Here is a 17,880-nt window from a genome sequence, read left to right as displayed (position 1 = left end):
AGAGAGCTGAGTCAATGTCATCATTTTATTTCTATCAGAAAGACTCAGGGAGGTACAATGAAAGTTAACACACTTTTTAATCCATCAAAGGATATACAAAAGGCATAAGCAACAATAAGACAGTCTTTGGCATAGTCCCCGTCCTCGGTCCAGGTCACCGAGTGTGCAGACCCTTGCAGATCCTGCCGGTATGAGACGGCAGGGGCGGAGCCTACCCCCTGGACGTCTGGACAAGGCCAAACTGGTGGTGGTTAGGGAGGGAGGGTGGGAACATCGAAAATCGGCACCTGAAAGCAACAGGCAGGTGCAAAGTAAAGTGATTATATAGGCTGATGCAGACTGGTGATTGGTCAGAAGTAATGAATGAATGAGTGACACATTGAGTCTTCCTGACAGAACTTAACGCTAACGCTTCGCTTTCCTCTTTCACTCTGGGTTTTACAGAGCATGTCTGGCCCTTGCTCCTCACAAGCAATATGGAATAAATCAAGTACATCAGTTATATTAAAGGAGAACTCTGGCAGGGTCCAACATAGGACACTGAGTACTGTTAGTACAGGATGCTAGAAAGCTGTACTATGGGGACATATCTGCATCTGCATCTGCATTTTAACAGGCTCAAAATTTCATTGCAAGTGCAACGTGAACGTGTGAATTTAACTCCGTTAACTCATGCCTTTTCCCCATTTCCACTGCTTCTTCACAATTACTAAGTGCAAACGGCCTTGCCACACATTAACACTCATACCTTGTCAGGAGCATGATGCAGCCATTTTCATTTATGGAACATTTCCCAATTTATCAGCTTGGTCAATTCTGAGTAACCTATGTAAGTATTCTGAGAAAGTTCTTATTTCTAATGGTCAGCTCATTTGGCCAAGTATTACTTTCTTTTTCTCTGTGACACATTTTCATTTATGGAACAGATAGATAGATAGATAGATAGATAGATAGATAGATAGATAGATACTTTATTTATCCCCATGGGGAAATTCAAGGGTCTCAGTAGCATACAGACATCACACACAACATGCACTTACAGCAGAAATGGTAAACATAAATATAAGTATAAACATATAACTAAACTCCACTGTACAATAAAGACAGTACAAGATAAGAAAGATAAGAAAACTAAGAAAACTAAATACTAAATACACTATATAAATTAAATTAAGAAAGTCCAATGTGCTTGAGGGTGATCAAGCATACTGTAAGACGCTTGTAGTGACAGGGCCGGGACTAAAGGGAGTGAGTGTCATGGTGAAGGTGCAAAAGTAGTCCAACCATAGTCCTTTAGTTATCTGTGCATGGCAAGGTGCTCAAGAGATGGAGTGTCATGGTGAAGGTGCAGAAAGTAGTCCAACACTAGTCCAACAGTGCAACAGTGCAAGAGTAAGGTCTAGAGACCAGCATAAATAATATGGACAAATAGGAGAGTAAAGTATAATGTAGACAAGGTAATATAAAAAACGATTTCAGTGCAAGAACAGGTTGAGGTAATAGGGTTATAGCTATTCATTCATTCAGTATTGTAGCAGAAGCCTGACCGCAGCCATTGATCATGTGTCATGTGAACATTTCACCATCTATCAGCTTGGTCAATTCTGAGTAACCTATGTAAGTATTCTGAGAAAGTGCTTATTTCTAACTGTCCCAAGAAATTTAGGCAGCACTTCTGAGAGCTAAGCAGGACTGAAATGTCGGAAAAGTTTGCACATGCTTGGACAGTGTGCTATCTAAGCATTTTACAGAAACAAGGAGCTATCAGCCATGAACAGTACCATTCTGACTACTTTTGTATATATATATATATATATATATATATATATTTGTATATTTTTAATCAGTTACATCAAAGGAGAACTCTGGCAGGTTTTAACATATAGGGCGCTGTTGTTCGATGTCACTGAATACTGTTGGTACAGGACGCTACAAAGCTATACTATGGGGACATATCTGCCTCTGCATCCGCAAAATGTCATTACAAGTGCTGTGCAAAATTAACAGTATGCAAACTATGTGTGTTTAACTCAGTTATTGTGAAGAAACTTTTTTTAACTCATGCCTTTTCTCAATTTCCAATGTAACGTCACAATTACTGTGTGACGTTAAACACACATAGTGTTGTCAATCTATACATCAATCCATCAATTTGACCAACTTGATAAATGGGAACCTACAGTATGATATTTTTCCATTCAGTGCAATTGTGGACAAATGAAGAATACAGGTGGTTTTACTAGTTGTAGTAGTGAATTATCCACACTCCACACTCCTTCCATAATCTGACACAATTTACATTAAATGCCATGGAATTTCCTTACCTTGTGAAATTGATTATATTTAAACTGTGTGTGTGTGTGTGTGTGTGTGTGTGTATGTGTGTTGAGGGGGGGGGGGGGGGTGTAAAGTACTCACTTTACAGGTTCCTCCTAAAGTTGATCATTTTGATGGATTAATTTAGGCCCACTGAACCGTGGTGTTTTAGTTAAGCACATGGTAGTCATCCCATCCATTGAAATTCCTTGTGATGTTTCAATCCAGTCAGGAACACAAGAGGGCAGTGTTGTCCACTAATATGGACACTTCTGTAATATCTCTCAAAATAGGCCATCATCTTATATCTGCTAAGTAAGTCCAGTCTCTCCACCATTGGAACACAGAACAATCAGTGCCTTCACAGTGTGCTCATACCATGTGTCAGTGTATTATTCCACATCTTTACTGTAACATATACGAGATTAAAAAAAAAGCTTTAAGGAAAGTTTGTATACGTTTTAATAGTGGCATGTAACAAATCGAATGAAACCAAAAGCAGAAACTTTGTTGTGCACCGATCATGTATTGGATGATTGGATTGTGAGTAAAGCAGGAGAGAAAAAGTATCAATTTAATTTTGGCTGATCTAGTTGCTACTGCTACATTAGTGATGTCCATACGTCTAGCATCATGTTCTCTGGCAGGTGAGGAAACTGTGTGGTTAATGCCCATTTCTTAGGCATACGCAAATGTGACTGGGAGTAAAGGATCAAGAACCATCTGAGACGACACAAAAAAACCCTTTTACTTACAGTTGTAGATAGTTCTGCTTCCAATGCCGTGTAGAAATAGAATAGTGCTGTGAGAATCATGTTCTTTGATTTCTCAAGTGCTTTTAACACCATCCAACCCCTCAGACTGGGAGACAAGCTCTTGCAGATGGGTGTGGATGCTCACCTGGTAACCTGGATTACAGACTACCTGACCGAGCGACCACAGTTCGTCAGACTGAAGAACTGTCACTCTGACACTGTGATCAGCAGCACCGGAGCGCCACAGTAAACTGTGCTCTCTCCAGTCCTGTTCACCCTGTACACATCTGACTTCTGCTACAACACCGAGTCATGCCACATGCAGAAGTTTTCTGACGATACTGCAATTGTGGGGTGTATCAGGGACGAGCAAGAGGAGGAGTACAGGAGCCTGGTGGAGGACTTTGTGCAGTGGTGCAAACTCAATCATCTCCAACTCAACACTTCAAAGACCAAGGAGATGGTGGTGGATTTCCGCAGGTCTAAGCCCACTCTGCTACCAGTCTTCATTGATGGGGTCAATGTGGAGGTGGTAAGCATCTGGGTCTCCACCTGAACAATAAACTGGACTGGTCAGCAAACACTGACGCACTCTACAAGAAAGGGCAGAGCAGGCTGTACTTCTTGAGGAGGCTGCGGTCCTTCAATGTGTGCAGCAAGCTCCTCAGGATGTTCTACCAGTCTGTTGTGGCCAGCGTCCTCTTCTATGCAGTGGTATGCTGGGGAGGAAGCACAAAGAAGAAGGATGCTGGGCGACTTGACAGGCTGGTAAGGAAGGCTGGCTCTGTAGTGGAAGCTGAACTGGAGTGCATCACTTCAATATCTGACAAAAGGACCCTGAACAAACTGATCAACATCTTGGACAATGAATGCCATCCACTCTACAGCACTATTAAAAAGCAAAAGAGCTTGATCAGCTGGAGACTTCGCTCACTGCCATGCACAACTGAAAGGCTGAGGAAGTAATTTTTCCCCAGGGCCATTGAACTGTTTAATGCTTCACTAAAGGGAAGAGGAGAGATAGACTTCTCTGCATAGTCTGTCTGCCTCTCCACCCTCTCCATGTTTGAGTACTGACTGCCAACTACTGCTTTACTACTGTTTTACTACTGTTTTACTAATGTCCACAGCCTAATGTTTTTACTACTGTTTTCCTGCTACACTGTTTTTCATGCTATATTAGTACACATGATCAATGGCTTCTGCTACAATACTGAATGGCTGTAACCCTATTACCTTAACCTGTTCTTGCACTGACATAGTTTTTTTTATAGTTTTTTATATTACCTTGTCTACATTATACTCTCCTATTTGTCCATATTATTTATGCTGGTCTCTAGACCTTATTATTGCACTGTTGCACTGTTGGACTAATGTTGGACTACTTTTTGCACCATGACACTCACTCTCTTGAGCACCTTACCATGCACACATAACTAAAGGACTACTGTTGGACTACTTTTTGCACCTTCACCATGGCACTCACTCTCTTGAGCACCTTACCATACACACAGAACTACAGGACTACTGTTGGACTACTTTTGCACCTTCACCATGACACTCACTCTCTTGAGCACCTCACCATGCACACAGAACTACAGGCCCTGTCACTACAAGCGTCTCATGCTTGATCACACTCAAGCACACTGGATTTTTACATTTAATTTATATAGTATATTTAGTATTTAGTTTTGTTAGTTTTTGTTATCTCCTACTGTCTCTATTGTACAGTGGAGTTTGGTTATATGTTTATACTTATACTTATATTTACCATTTCTGCTGTAAGTGCATGTTGTGTGTGATGTCTGTATGCTACTGAGACCCCCTGAATTTCCCCTTGGGGATCAATAAAGTATCTATCTATCTATCTATCTAGAAATAAATCAAACATCACCACAAAATAGAATACATTATTCATGTCATAGACATTTAGTGCTGTTAACATTCAGTTTCTTTCAGATTCAAGATCTTTGGAAAAGTAAAAAAAAAACTGTTTGTATTCAGGTCCCACCGGACCCACGACTCATTGGAGACAGACAGATGAGTCCACAAAATTTATAATAGAGACCTGACCAGCTATACCAAAGTACCAAAACATGATTAGTTCATAGATTTCACATGTAAAACAACCCCACCCCCATCTTGCCTGTTCATAATTCTGAGAAATTCTTGAATTGTGTGCATGTGTGCGTGTACACGTTGATGTTTATGTGTGTGTGTGTGTGTGTGTGTGTGCATGCATGCGTACATATGTCTACTGTGTGAGTATGTGTCATACGTATGATTACTATGAATGTATGTGTGTGCGTGTGTATCTGTTTATGCACATGTGTGCACATGGAATGGGTTAACATGACCCCTGGAGGCAAACATACGGAAAAAATTGGTCATCCTAGGCCCTACGGTTCTCAAGATATTCACAGAAAACTGTGTCTGCCCTACCCTCCTTTCGGGGGGTCCAGTCCAGTGGGGGGGCTACAGATCAAAACGAAAAACGATGGTTCCATGCTATCCATGTGGGGTTACAGAGGTTACTAGGTGGCGCTATACATGAAATAAGTGGTAATGGGATGGGTTGACATGCCCCCTTAAGACCAACATACAAAAAAAAGGTGGACCTCCAAGGCCCTACGGTTCTCGAGATATTCACAGAAAACAGGCCAGTTGGTGTATAGTAACATATATTAATTTATTGTGTGGCCCCCCATGAACGGAATTCCACGAAACTTGGCGTGCATTCAGAGGGTGTCATAATGATCCTACACTTCCAATTTCGTGCAGTTTTGACTATGTTAGGTAACAGATACCTGTGATGATCTGATTACAACACCTCATTTTTACTTTTTTGTGTTTAACTAGGTGGTGCTATACATGAAATGAGTGGTTATGGAATGGGTTGACATGGCCCCTTGAGATCAACATACAAAAAAAAAATGGTCCTCCTAAACCCTACGGTTCTCGAGATATTCACAGAAAACTGTGTCTGCCCTACCCTCCTTTCGGGGGGTCCAGTCCAGCAGGGGGGCTACAGATCAAAACGAAAAATGATGGTTCCATGCTATCCATGTGGGGTTACATTCCCACCAAGTTTCGTGTACCCCGGTCTTTCAGTGTCCCAGGAATCCTTGACGGAAATTTGGACATGCGAAAAAGAAAAAAAAAAAAATCTGACTAAACCTGTATGACCACCGCTTCGCTCATTTGTATAAAACTGTGCTCTGTTCTATGCAAAAGGGACCACACACTGGCACGTCCACCTGCAAACACGTACAACGCTCTCACAAGTATCTTCAGGATTAAGCAACATTTGTTTACAGTGCAGGACAACAACAATAACAACAGCAATGAAGTAATAACTCTCCTGTAATACTGATGTACAAAAGCAAAGGGCTTCATGTGGTTTGAGGGGTTTCACCATCAATTAGACCCCCCAAGCACAGTTAAGCCTTGCACTGACATTGCAGTGTGGAGTTGATCTAAACATATGTGTCTTCAGGGAAGATACGATTGAAACCAGAGTGTGAGATGTGGGACAAGGTTTTGATCAGTTGTAATTTAGTTTTGTTCCCCCCGCACTGTGAGGTCAGTTCTGTCTGAGGCTGTAGGGAAACTGGTTTATGATTAATATGTACTGTAGGCACTTGGCATTAAGTTGACAACCAAAGAGGCATTCCAAAGGTTATTTTTGAAAACTAATCTGCTAACTTGCTGAATGCTAATGTACTTGTTCACTGAAGTATTGGCGACATATTTGGTGGTCCTTTTTGGGTGGTGTCTGACCTTGAGAAAAAAAACTTTATAGCACTGGGATCCTAGTGGGAATTAGACGTCCATCTCCCCTTTATATGACTGTGTACCATAGAAATGAACTTAAAATAACAAAATGCTGCATATAGCGTGTCTTTAAAAACATTCATTTGTATTTAATATGTATGCATAGCTCTTGTATCTCATTTCAAAATGGATTATAAAAGAGTAAAGTCATTCACTAATACTTTTACACTTTAACACATAAATCACATACTGTTTTGTAATTTAAAGAATTTAATAAGACGGTTCTTGTTCATATTTCTGTTTATATTTAAAATCATTTGCCTAGGTTGTGGTTCAATTTTACAGTTTGAATGCAGCCATAGAGAGATTCATGACATGCTCTTTTGTCCATTGAGGTGATGAAAGTGGCATCCTGTTATTGACGACCGCGCCTAGATGGTTCTGGATGGATATATGGGGAAAAGTCAGTGAAGGTGACTTGATCAACAAGTGCAGTCTTGTGCTGCTGTATCTGATGTTGGAGTGCGTAGGTGGAAGAGGTGTTTATATGTTTTTCAGCGTGTCTATGCGCCCATGGCTGCACTAACATTTAAGTGTGTGTGTGTGTGTGAGTGTGAGTGTGTGTGTGTGTGTGTGTGTGTGTGTGTGTGTGTGTGCTTGTGTTTGACTGCATGTGCACATCATCCAATCTGGCATGTGTGTTTGTATGTGAGTTTGTATGGAGGATGTATGTGTGTGTCTGTGTGTGTGTGTGTGTGTGTGTGTGAGTGTGTGTGTGTGTGTGTGAGTGTGTGTGTGTGTGTGTGTGTGCCTTGATTATGCAAAGTAGAGAATAACTGTGGCTAAAGCATTGACGGGATGGAGAGTAAACGATGATGATGCGCAGAGCTCTCTCTCTCTCTCTCTCTCTCTCTCTCTCTCTCTCCCCCCTCGCCACCCCTCTGGTCACCGTCACTGCCAGGTTTACTGTTCTGCGGCTGGGGGGGGTTGGTGGAGGTGGTCCTGAGGTGAGGTGGCTCAGAGAGCGGTGTGGATTCTCCCCACACACCTCTCAGGGGAGAGGGCTTTCCAGGAACCCTCGACGGGGCCCGGGGCAACGAAGGTTTCTGCCGCAGAATCCACAGCGCATAAAGGCCCTTAGTTCCATCAGCTGCCTGGCAGGTAAGAGTGGGACACAGTGGTGGTGGCGGTGGGTACTGTGGTTTGTTTGTGTGTGTGTGTGTGTGTGTGTGTGTGTGTGTGTGTGTGTGTGTGTGTGTGTGTGTGTGTGTGTGTGTGTGTGTGTCTGTGTGTGTATGTGTGTGAAAGAGAGAGAGAGAGAGAGAGAATATTATGCATATGAAGGTTAAAGGGGAGTGTGTTTTTGAGTATGTGAATTTGTTAGTGTGGAGCTGTGTCTGTGTCTGTGTGTGTGTGTGTGTGTGTGTGGTTGGCTAGTAAGGGGTTTCATAGATGAGTGAGGGTTAATCTGGCTCAACGGGTCAGGGTGTCTGGAGGTCTCTACTAAACTTCTGAGGACATCACCTGACCTTGTTTCCATACAAGGAACACAGCCACCCGACATTTACAGTAATATGTGTCAAGCAGGAGATTCAAAAGCATATGTATATGACAAAAAAGCTATTCGGAAAAACGTTTCCATTGAAAGTTTACTGTCAACAAGAGACGTGTGTAAAGAGTTTCAAAGAAACTCAAAAAATATTCCAGCTCATTACTACTGTCAGTTAATTCACCATTATTGACTGAAGTAATATCTGATGAAGACTGGACTAGTTTTGAATTTGAACAGTCGTCAGAGCAGCTGAAATATTCCCATCACGTACGAGCTTCATAAGAATCAAGCTTTAGGTGGCACTCATTATGAATGGCGTACTGACAGCACATTGGTTAAAGTGAACTATTTAATAAATATCAACTCTGTCTATCTCTGAACTGAACACATATTTACATGAAATATGACATATTTATTTGAAATGCCTATATATATATACAGTATATATTGTATATATATATATATATATATATATATATATATATGCATTTCAAATAAATATAAGTCTGCTAATTTGTGAACTACAAATGAGACTATTAGGATTTCTTTGTGACTTTACTTGAACAATACCGCTCTCTGTTACACACATCAAAAGTGGAGGCATGGCCTTGTGTATGTCAGGAAAATGTGACCGCGTTCCTCCCTCCAAGTATGCGCGCTACTTGTCTCTCTGTGATGTAGAGATACATTTTTTTGGCCAATGCTCTCTCACATTGGTGTCAGTCAGCAATTTGCAGTGGGCCCAATACCCTCTCAAATAGCCCTGTGCTTCAGGGCTAAGTTTTATAGCTAATGTGGCTCTTTAATCAGAAAACAGACTTCAAGGCAGAAAAAAAAGAGAGGAAGAAAGAAAGAAAGAAAACACTGAAGCCAATCCAAAAAGCACTTTCAGAGTATTTTCCAAGGTTTCCTACCTCTACGAAAAGAGAAAAAAAAGGACTAAATTTCGGCACAAAAAGGCCTGTCTCGGTCTGCGGAAAGCGAAACAGCCAAAAAACAAACTGAACTATCAGCAGCATGGCAGAACTCAAGTCGTTCTTTTCCCCACATGCTACCTGTGCGGTGAAGCTGCTGACTCGGCGACTCTACAAGCCCGGAGGCCAGCCATCTTGTGATTGATTGGACGTAGGGCTGCTCCTGCCCCGGCTTTGGAGGAGACAGGGTTGTTCAGTGGGGATGTACGGCGGGCGTGAGGCACTAAGCGGAGTCCGAGGCGCACACTGCGGTATTTGTTCAACACAAGCGGCCAACCAAACACTCGCCCTCGGGTTTTGATGTCTGCAAGACACAGACACACAGGCCCTTTGCTCAAAAACCTGCCATGAATCACCCAGGCCATGAATGGTCTCCCAGATCAAGGAGGCCTGAGTAAAGCTGAGAAAAAAAACTTCAGTAATGGCTTATTACAAATAGAGACCATACAATTACATTGTGACTGTTTTGGGGCAATTTGCATTGGCACTGTGTTTAGGGGACACCAGAAAACAGTCATTTGTAGTTCTTTAATCCAGCCTAATAAAGCAGAAATGCAGCCAAAGCTCACATCATGAAACTACATTCCAGGTACAAGTGCCTCATGGGAAATCTCTCTCCTTTCTCTCCCTCTCATGCTGTGCTATGTAGCCTAACGTCTTACATTTACAAGCTGTCCAACATGGGCGTTCCAGTGTCTGAAGCCATGCAACAGCTTTGTAATGATGACACTGAAATCTCTTGACAGCTATTAGATACACATGTGTCCAAATACATGCACAGCTCTGCACAGCACAATGGAGTGTGCTTAGTTCGCCAGTGACGGCTTCTGACATTTCCGACTGCTCAAAAACTTAACAGCTGGCCATTTGGGGGAAAAAAAAGTTCAAAGGTTAAGTGTGGCGTGTGCCATTTGAGATCAAAGGATGACTTGATATTTAGAAATGGCTTTTACAACCTTGGAAATGGGAAATAGTTGGAATATTGGCATCTTGAAGTGTTACACGCACACGCTATATAACCTTTTCCATCTGCATTCTAATTTGTTGCAATAAAAGAACAGCTTTTGTGGCAGCTTTTGGTGGTTAAAGGGGGTTTGAGAGCTGTTAAAAGAGGAAGAAGACTAGGTTCCTTTTAATTGGCATTGGATTTCAACTCCTTTAGAATATTAAATTAACGCAGGGAAACGTTCATATTTGTTTGGATTCAAACCTCAGTCAAAATAAGCCATGGAATTTTGTGACAATGTCCAAAGCACTCACGCTCAAATTTCACTCCATGAATTTCCATCAATCTGTTTGTCAGTGTTTGTCAAGGGGAAGACAAGATGTTTGATGACAAGAATGAAGATTAATTTAGTCTCTGACACAAAATGAAAGATTAAATATATGTCCCAAATGTAAGACAGCACATACTGATATTTGCACGGTACCGTGTCAAATAATAACCAACACTTAATGAGGAAGCTACATGAGAAGGATAATATAAGGATAATATCATGTTCAACCCTAATGTGATACGAGCAATGTTAGTGACAAAATCCATTTGATTGCTTGCTTGCTTCCTTTTTCTACTAGAATGTCCCAGTGGCCCAGCATGACGAAGCACAGAACAGCTAAGTGTGTATATGCAGCACACTACTATAAAAAAGAAATGGCTGCTTATCTCCAGTGAACGGTTAGGATTGGCATGCATCATGGGATCTTTAGCAAGATATCTTTGGCAATAGGCAGAGATTCCTAGATCTAATAATCCAGGAATGCATCCCACAAATTCTTTATTAGGTGCAAGTATATAAAAGACAGGAAGTGTGTATTAAAATGGGTAGTCTTATGCATAGGTGGTAGTACACTAACTGAAAGATTTCAGATATTATTCCATAATAAGTGACTGACAGTCACAAAACCTTTGTCTGCCAATGTACCAATATACTTGTCAACAGAAGAGGAAGAAGACGAATAGGAAACAGACATAAAGTACTTAAAATACTAAAAATACACTTAAATACACAATATGTACAGTAATTTAAAATATTTCTCCTTGGGTTTGCCACAGTTGAATTTAAGTTTTTGCACTTGCACGCCCAGGCCAAAATCTTTCTTTGATATATCTCCACTCTGATTTGGACACTCATAAAAAATGGAAAAAGTATGTGAGGATTAATTTTTCCTACAATCTTCTCCAGGGGCCGTATTCACAAAGCCTTTTATCTTACCACTAGGAGTACTCCTAAATCGCACTAAAAGATTTTAGCTAGGAGTTTTCTCTTAAAAGTTATTCACAAAGCCAAGCCTTTCAGACCTACTCTTAGTAAGGAAAAATGACAACTCCTAAACTAAGAGTGAGTCTTCGTTGCTATGGATGACGTCATTACTCATGCACGAGCACGACTCATGGTTGTTGGTGGCGTTATTGCATCCCTTAGTTATGCCTACAATGCAAAATTGTTCCCTCGCGATTGGAAGCTCCTAGCCGCATAGGATTTCAAAATATTGTGACGCGAAATGCCACAAAAAGCTGTTTGTGAATAGGTCTTAGGGAGTTAGGAGTCCTCTCGACTTCTTTTAAGTTGTCCCAGACTTAGGTGCTACTTTTAGGTCTAAAATGCTTTGTGAATTACTTTTAGTGAGAAAAATTAGGAGTCCTAAAGTTAGGAGTGGCACACCCATTATTTTTAGGAGTTGCTCCTAAATTCGCCAGTTAGGAGCTACTTTTAGCCTTAAAATTCTTTGTGAATACGGCCCCAGGGCAGTAACATTACTAAAGTAATTCACTGAAACAGTGCCATGGCTTTATTCAGTTTCAAGTTAATGTACAGTATTTTCAAAACGTTGACCTTTGGCCACTTTTGAAAATAACTTTACTGGACATGGCACCACTTGATATGCAGTGGCCCTTTGAAGCACACAGATCAGGGTTTCTGATAGAGGAACATTCAGTGAAATAGTGTCAAACACTTTAAGCTCAATTTATGGTTATGTTGTGGGTGGCTTTTTTTCTTTAAAAATTCCCCTGTAGTGTCAATACATTTCAGTAATGTCATTGTATCTAATTAAACCAAATGCATACACAAACTGCATACAAACTTCTATTATTATCCACATCACTTATGCATAGCCTACTCACGATACCACATCCAGTTGACCGTTGATGTCTTTTATTCCCAGTCGGACATCATCAAAGGACAGAACTCAATTACAATCCTTGAAGTTATCAATAATGTTGTGATTCAGGACTGCTATGGATGAAGCTAGATCATGTTCTGGATAATGGTCAAAAAGCTGTTTGCTTCTACACAGCACTAGTCTCCAACATCTAATTAAGCATTGCACATTCCAGACAATTATACAATATTACATGCACAGAATAGGATCTAAATAAACCAATAGAAAGTCAGCATATAAAATATAACAAAGTTTCATCTTTTCCACAATGTCATAATGCAAGTGTTCGATATGTAATTCAATAATTCAATACATGAATAATTATCCAAATGCAAAATAATTCTAAAAAGCATTTTCACATGATTTGGCTCTTACACCCTCCATGCCTCCAGAGCATTTGTCCTCCATGGGTCAAGGCTGGTCAATTCTTTTCCTACACTTGTTTTTTTCCTAACCGCTTTCTCATTCGTGCCGACGGTGTAGTTGCCGTGGCAATGATGCCAATGTCATGCACTTCGCCCCATACGTGGTGTCCGCCAAGTGCTTTGCAGCACTCAACTGCAGACTAGGCTGAGGAAGTCTGACCAAATTGAGTAACCAGAGGCAGTGACCTGGTGTGAACTCGTGGCATAAGAGTCCAGAGTTTTCAACACAGCGGCACATGCAGAAGCACATTGTGTGAAAACTCTGCGCTACATCTCAAATGAATCCCATACACCAAGAGAAAATAACTCACCATGTGACAAAGAACTGCTGGTGAAATTTCAACACCATTCCAGATTTTTCTTTCTGTTTTTGAGAGATTTAAGATTCCTCTCTAAGGGTTCGACATGAGAACCACTGCAAGACGTTGAGGAGAGCATCTGGTTTGTCCTCCCCCTAACAATGACTGGTTGGTAGGTTGGTTGGTTTGCCTAATTCCACAGAGTGAAGACCAACTCAACCAGACAAACAATAAATCAAAAACAGACACGGCCTGCTGAAAGGGGGCAAGCATTATCTGATGTCAACAAATACCACAGTTGAAGCAGGCAGCTCACTGCGCCTGATTAGTGTGTGCTTCACCTCACTGTGTGTTCACTGTGTGCTGTTTGTGTTTCACTAATTCACCGATTGGGTTAAATGCAGAGACCAAATTTCCCTCACGGGATCAAAAAAAGTATATATACATACTGAATGACTTCAGTAGCCTAGCCTGACCTCAAGTGTTTGCAAATGCTGTAATGTTCATATTAAACATGAAAAAACTAACCCATGTTGTTAGAATTCATGTTTTTCACTCTTCAAAAGTTTCAGAGCACATGGAGAAGCCTTCCTCTTATGTTCAAACAGATCCCTTTATATTTTGTTTACCAGTGTTTCACTGCAGTTGAGTCTGCCCTGATCAAACCTTATCCACTACAGCTAACTACTACATCACAGTATACCCACTACAGCTAACTACTACATCACAGTATATCTACTACAGCTAACTACTAAATCACTGTATACCCACTACAGCTAACTACTACATCACTGTACTGTATACCCACTACAGCTAACTACTACATCACAGTATATCCACTACAGCTAACTACTACATCACAGTATATCCACAGCTAACTACTACATCACAGTATACCCACTACAGCTAACTACTACATCACTGTATATCCACTACAGCTAACTACTACATCACTGTACTGTACACCCACTACAGCTAACTAAACTACACCACTGGGTGGGCCTGATGGTCCGGTAGGGGTCCAGACCTGGGCCACATTCAAGCCTGTGTTGTCGTCTCGCTGGGACACAGGAGGAAGTGCACCTAAGAATAGCCCCGATGTGATGAGAGCCAGCCGCCCCCACTGAGCTGGGGGACTTCAGACCCCTAAGCAGGCAGCACAAGGAGGCCTTTGTGGCCGTGTCTTTCCCCACACCCAGGCCAACTCTGGCCCAACACTGGGCTGAATCCGCCAGTCTCTTTGAGCCGAATTTAATGACAAATTCCTTCCTGTGGCCCCGACCCCCACACATGCACACACACTTAAATAAGCTTAATGAAATATCAATATCTACCAGGAAACGCTATAAAATAAATTGGTGGGATTAAGAAAGGAACTATAAAACGAGAATTACATATACTCTACATGTGTGGTACAAGATGTCATGAAGCAGCTAATACGGTGGATGAATGGAGGAGTGTAAAAGAGAAATCCGACACAAATGTGTATGCTTTGGGTAGAAATGAGAAGCAGAGGGCCGTTGACTCAAAGCACAGCTGGACAGCTAAAGAGAGCTGTGCAACACTGCAACACAATGGTGCCTTTGAGAAATCATCACTTCCTGGTGGCCATAGCACTACAAAGCTGTTGGGGGAATCATCACAGTCATCCACTGTCACTGTGTGTGGCTTATTGTAGCACATTGTTTGCTCTTTTATTACTCTAAAAAAAACATGCAATAATATTTAACGAAGTTGCACACACACAATATGCACACAATAATCAATCAATTACCATCCATATATCTGACACAAGGCAATACTTCTAAACACTTCTGAAGACACAACAGCCAAAATCAATAACATAGAAATTCATGAAATAGATGTGATTAAAACCAGAGCTTTGGAGCTCAATCTGAGGAGTTTGAAAAGTTGTTATAAATGTACAGCAACAGTTCTTATGCACTCCTTATGATGTACCTAAAAATAGCTGCTGTTTTAGTGGGGTTTTGACAAAGCACCCACAGAATGGAGACCATTTTATCTCGAATGGGGAATAGCCTCAAAAGTAAATCAAATGGTGTGTGTGTGTGTGTGTGTGTGTGTGTGTGTGTGTGTGTGTGTGTGTGTGTGTGTGTTGCGTGTGGTACAGCTCAGCACCACAACCATACCACAGTAGAACTTGGATTGTCCAACATGGCCTTTCTGACAGAAAATGTGTCAGAATGCCCGAGATCACTCTCAAAATTTGTCACACCTTGAGCACACACTTCATTAATGACAAGCTGTTTTCCTTCCATCTGGAAAACACTGGAAAGACTTCTGTCAGCTTCTTCCACCTTCTGAGGTAAAGAATGTTCTGTTTTTTATCCATAATTATCTATAACAAACAACAAAAGTAAAAAAAAAATTCTCTGTTCATTACTTTTTGACTATGCATCACATTAAAATCCTATTTCAATCTCAGGCCATATTTATACTGTATAAAGACTAAAGTATTTGTAGCAGCCTGCAGCTATCAAGTCTGTGTCACTGCATTTCAGAAGCAATGTAAAGAGACATTTCATATTTCATTTAATTTCATATATGATAAGGTTAGTGTAAGGTTTTTATTAGGCAAACAATTCAATATTGTGAGAAAGTGGCCCACTTTAGGTTGGTTCTTGTGGTTCTTCCGCTCCATCCCCCCCCCCCCAAACACACTCACACACTCAATTCTGCGACTGTTGTGCAGGCAGATGACGACCACACAGAGAAACCACCAAAGTCGAACAGAGATGAGTGTCTTTGTTTAAAGGTCCAGTATGTAGGAAATAATGGAAAATAAACTGTAACCATTCCAAAAATGATCACCATATGTTGTCAGAGAGTGAGGAAACACGATGAATTGAAGTAATGGCTTATTTGACAACATTACTCTAACCCGTGAAACCCCGTAAACCCATGAAAAAAAATCAGTTACGGGGCGGAATCTCTTGGAATTTTCGTTTATGTTTTGAACGATTAATTCTAGAATAGCGTATTAATAATGGGCTAGCGCGTCCTCCTATTTGGGTTGCCAAATTAGCAAAGGCCAACTGTCAACAGCTGTCAGTTGTAGGCCTAGTCATGAACGCCTATAAGAGGCAGGCAAATTTCCCAAATTAAAACAAGAAACAAATTAAGTGGACATCGGAGGAGCTTCCTGAGATGGTGACGTCTTCGTCAAACGAAGAATATCAAGTCTGACGCAAAGTTGGCCATATTTCTCCACAACAGGTAGCTTATGCTAAACTTCTTCTGCATCGCTAACTTCAGCTACGTTACGTTGATTAGAGAGGTATTTTTTGTTTTCACTGTTTCCGTAATGTGTAGCTGGGTCATGGTTGGAGAAACGTTAAAGCAGCTGCAGGTCAACTAACGTTAGCTAAGTCTTCATTACATCTGGCAACCCAGAAGAGGCTCGCGTCTGGTAGTCTTGAGAACGTTCACCAGTGTTTTGATTTTGGCCAACAGAACGTTCGGTAACAATCTTACAAATCGCACCTTTAACATGGCCTAGAGTCAAAACATCTGCCTTGTTGTCATGGCAAAGGAAGGCAACAATGAAGGAAGCTCTGGGATGGGATGGGGTCAAAGGTCAGCTACAGCTGGTCCTGATTACAAAGATGAGAACTTTATGTCTGGTGCATGCACATTTGCTTGGTTTCACTCAAACTGTAATGTTAGTAGATGCAATATAGCCTCAATGTGTCGTCAACACATTCAGGTTATGTCGCAAACATATTCAGGCTATGTCACCAACACATTGAGGCTTTGTCGGCAACACATTGAGGCTATATTGTATCTACTAACATTACAAGTTGGTTTATGAGCCTGTGGACCCACAAAAACTATTACTCTTCAAATGTATTTACAGTTTACACCATATTGACACATGACCCTTATTTCAAATAACTAATAGTGTCCATACCAAACATGCCTGTGCCCGTATAAAGCCTGTCAGCAGGCACACTGCATCTGGTGGCAGTTGCCAGATTGTTGAGGTCAAGATCCACTAAATGTTTTTGTGGTTGCAGGTACACCATGGATGTAGTCAGTCGCTAATCCACCAATGACACCTCTCATCCAAAAAAACTTTACAGTTGACACAGCACTCACTTGGGTCGTCAGCAACACATCCGCCAAATGTGTAGTCAATTGGATGAATGGTTTTCAAAACTTTAAGAATACACAACACTTACCCTAATCAAACACAGACGGACAGACAGACAGAGATTCACTCACTTTTTAAGTAAGACATCAAGGTGTATGGAGTGAAATGAATGGGCATGACAGCATGCACAAATGCTGTGTGATATGCAGTAAGAATAATAAATGTAGCCGGAAGTGATGATGGCAGGCCGAGCACCTTGGATTCCACAACAGTCATCCAGGGGCGTAGCACAAGATCCTGGGCCCTATGAATAGGCAGTCCTGAAGGGCCCCCATATTAAATATAATAACACTATAATGACACTATGGAGCCCCTGGGCCACATCCGGGGCCAAGCCTCTGTCCTTGAGTAGCGACTGTGAAGACCGATGTGTGTGGCAATTCGCCCATGGGAGCCACTTCCAAAAAGGCAAATTCCTTGAGTAACTCGTAATATTAATCCTTAGAAAA

This window comes from Alosa sapidissima, chromosome 22 (assembly GCF_018492685.1).
Source record: "Alosa sapidissima isolate fAloSap1 chromosome 22, fAloSap1.pri, whole genome shotgun sequence".
NCBI classification, from domain to species: domain Eukaryota; kingdom Metazoa; phylum Chordata; class Actinopteri; order Clupeiformes; family Clupeidae; genus Alosa; species Alosa sapidissima.
The sequence above is the reverse complement of the archived record's forward strand: the minus strand, read 5'-3'. Positions refer to the sequence as shown.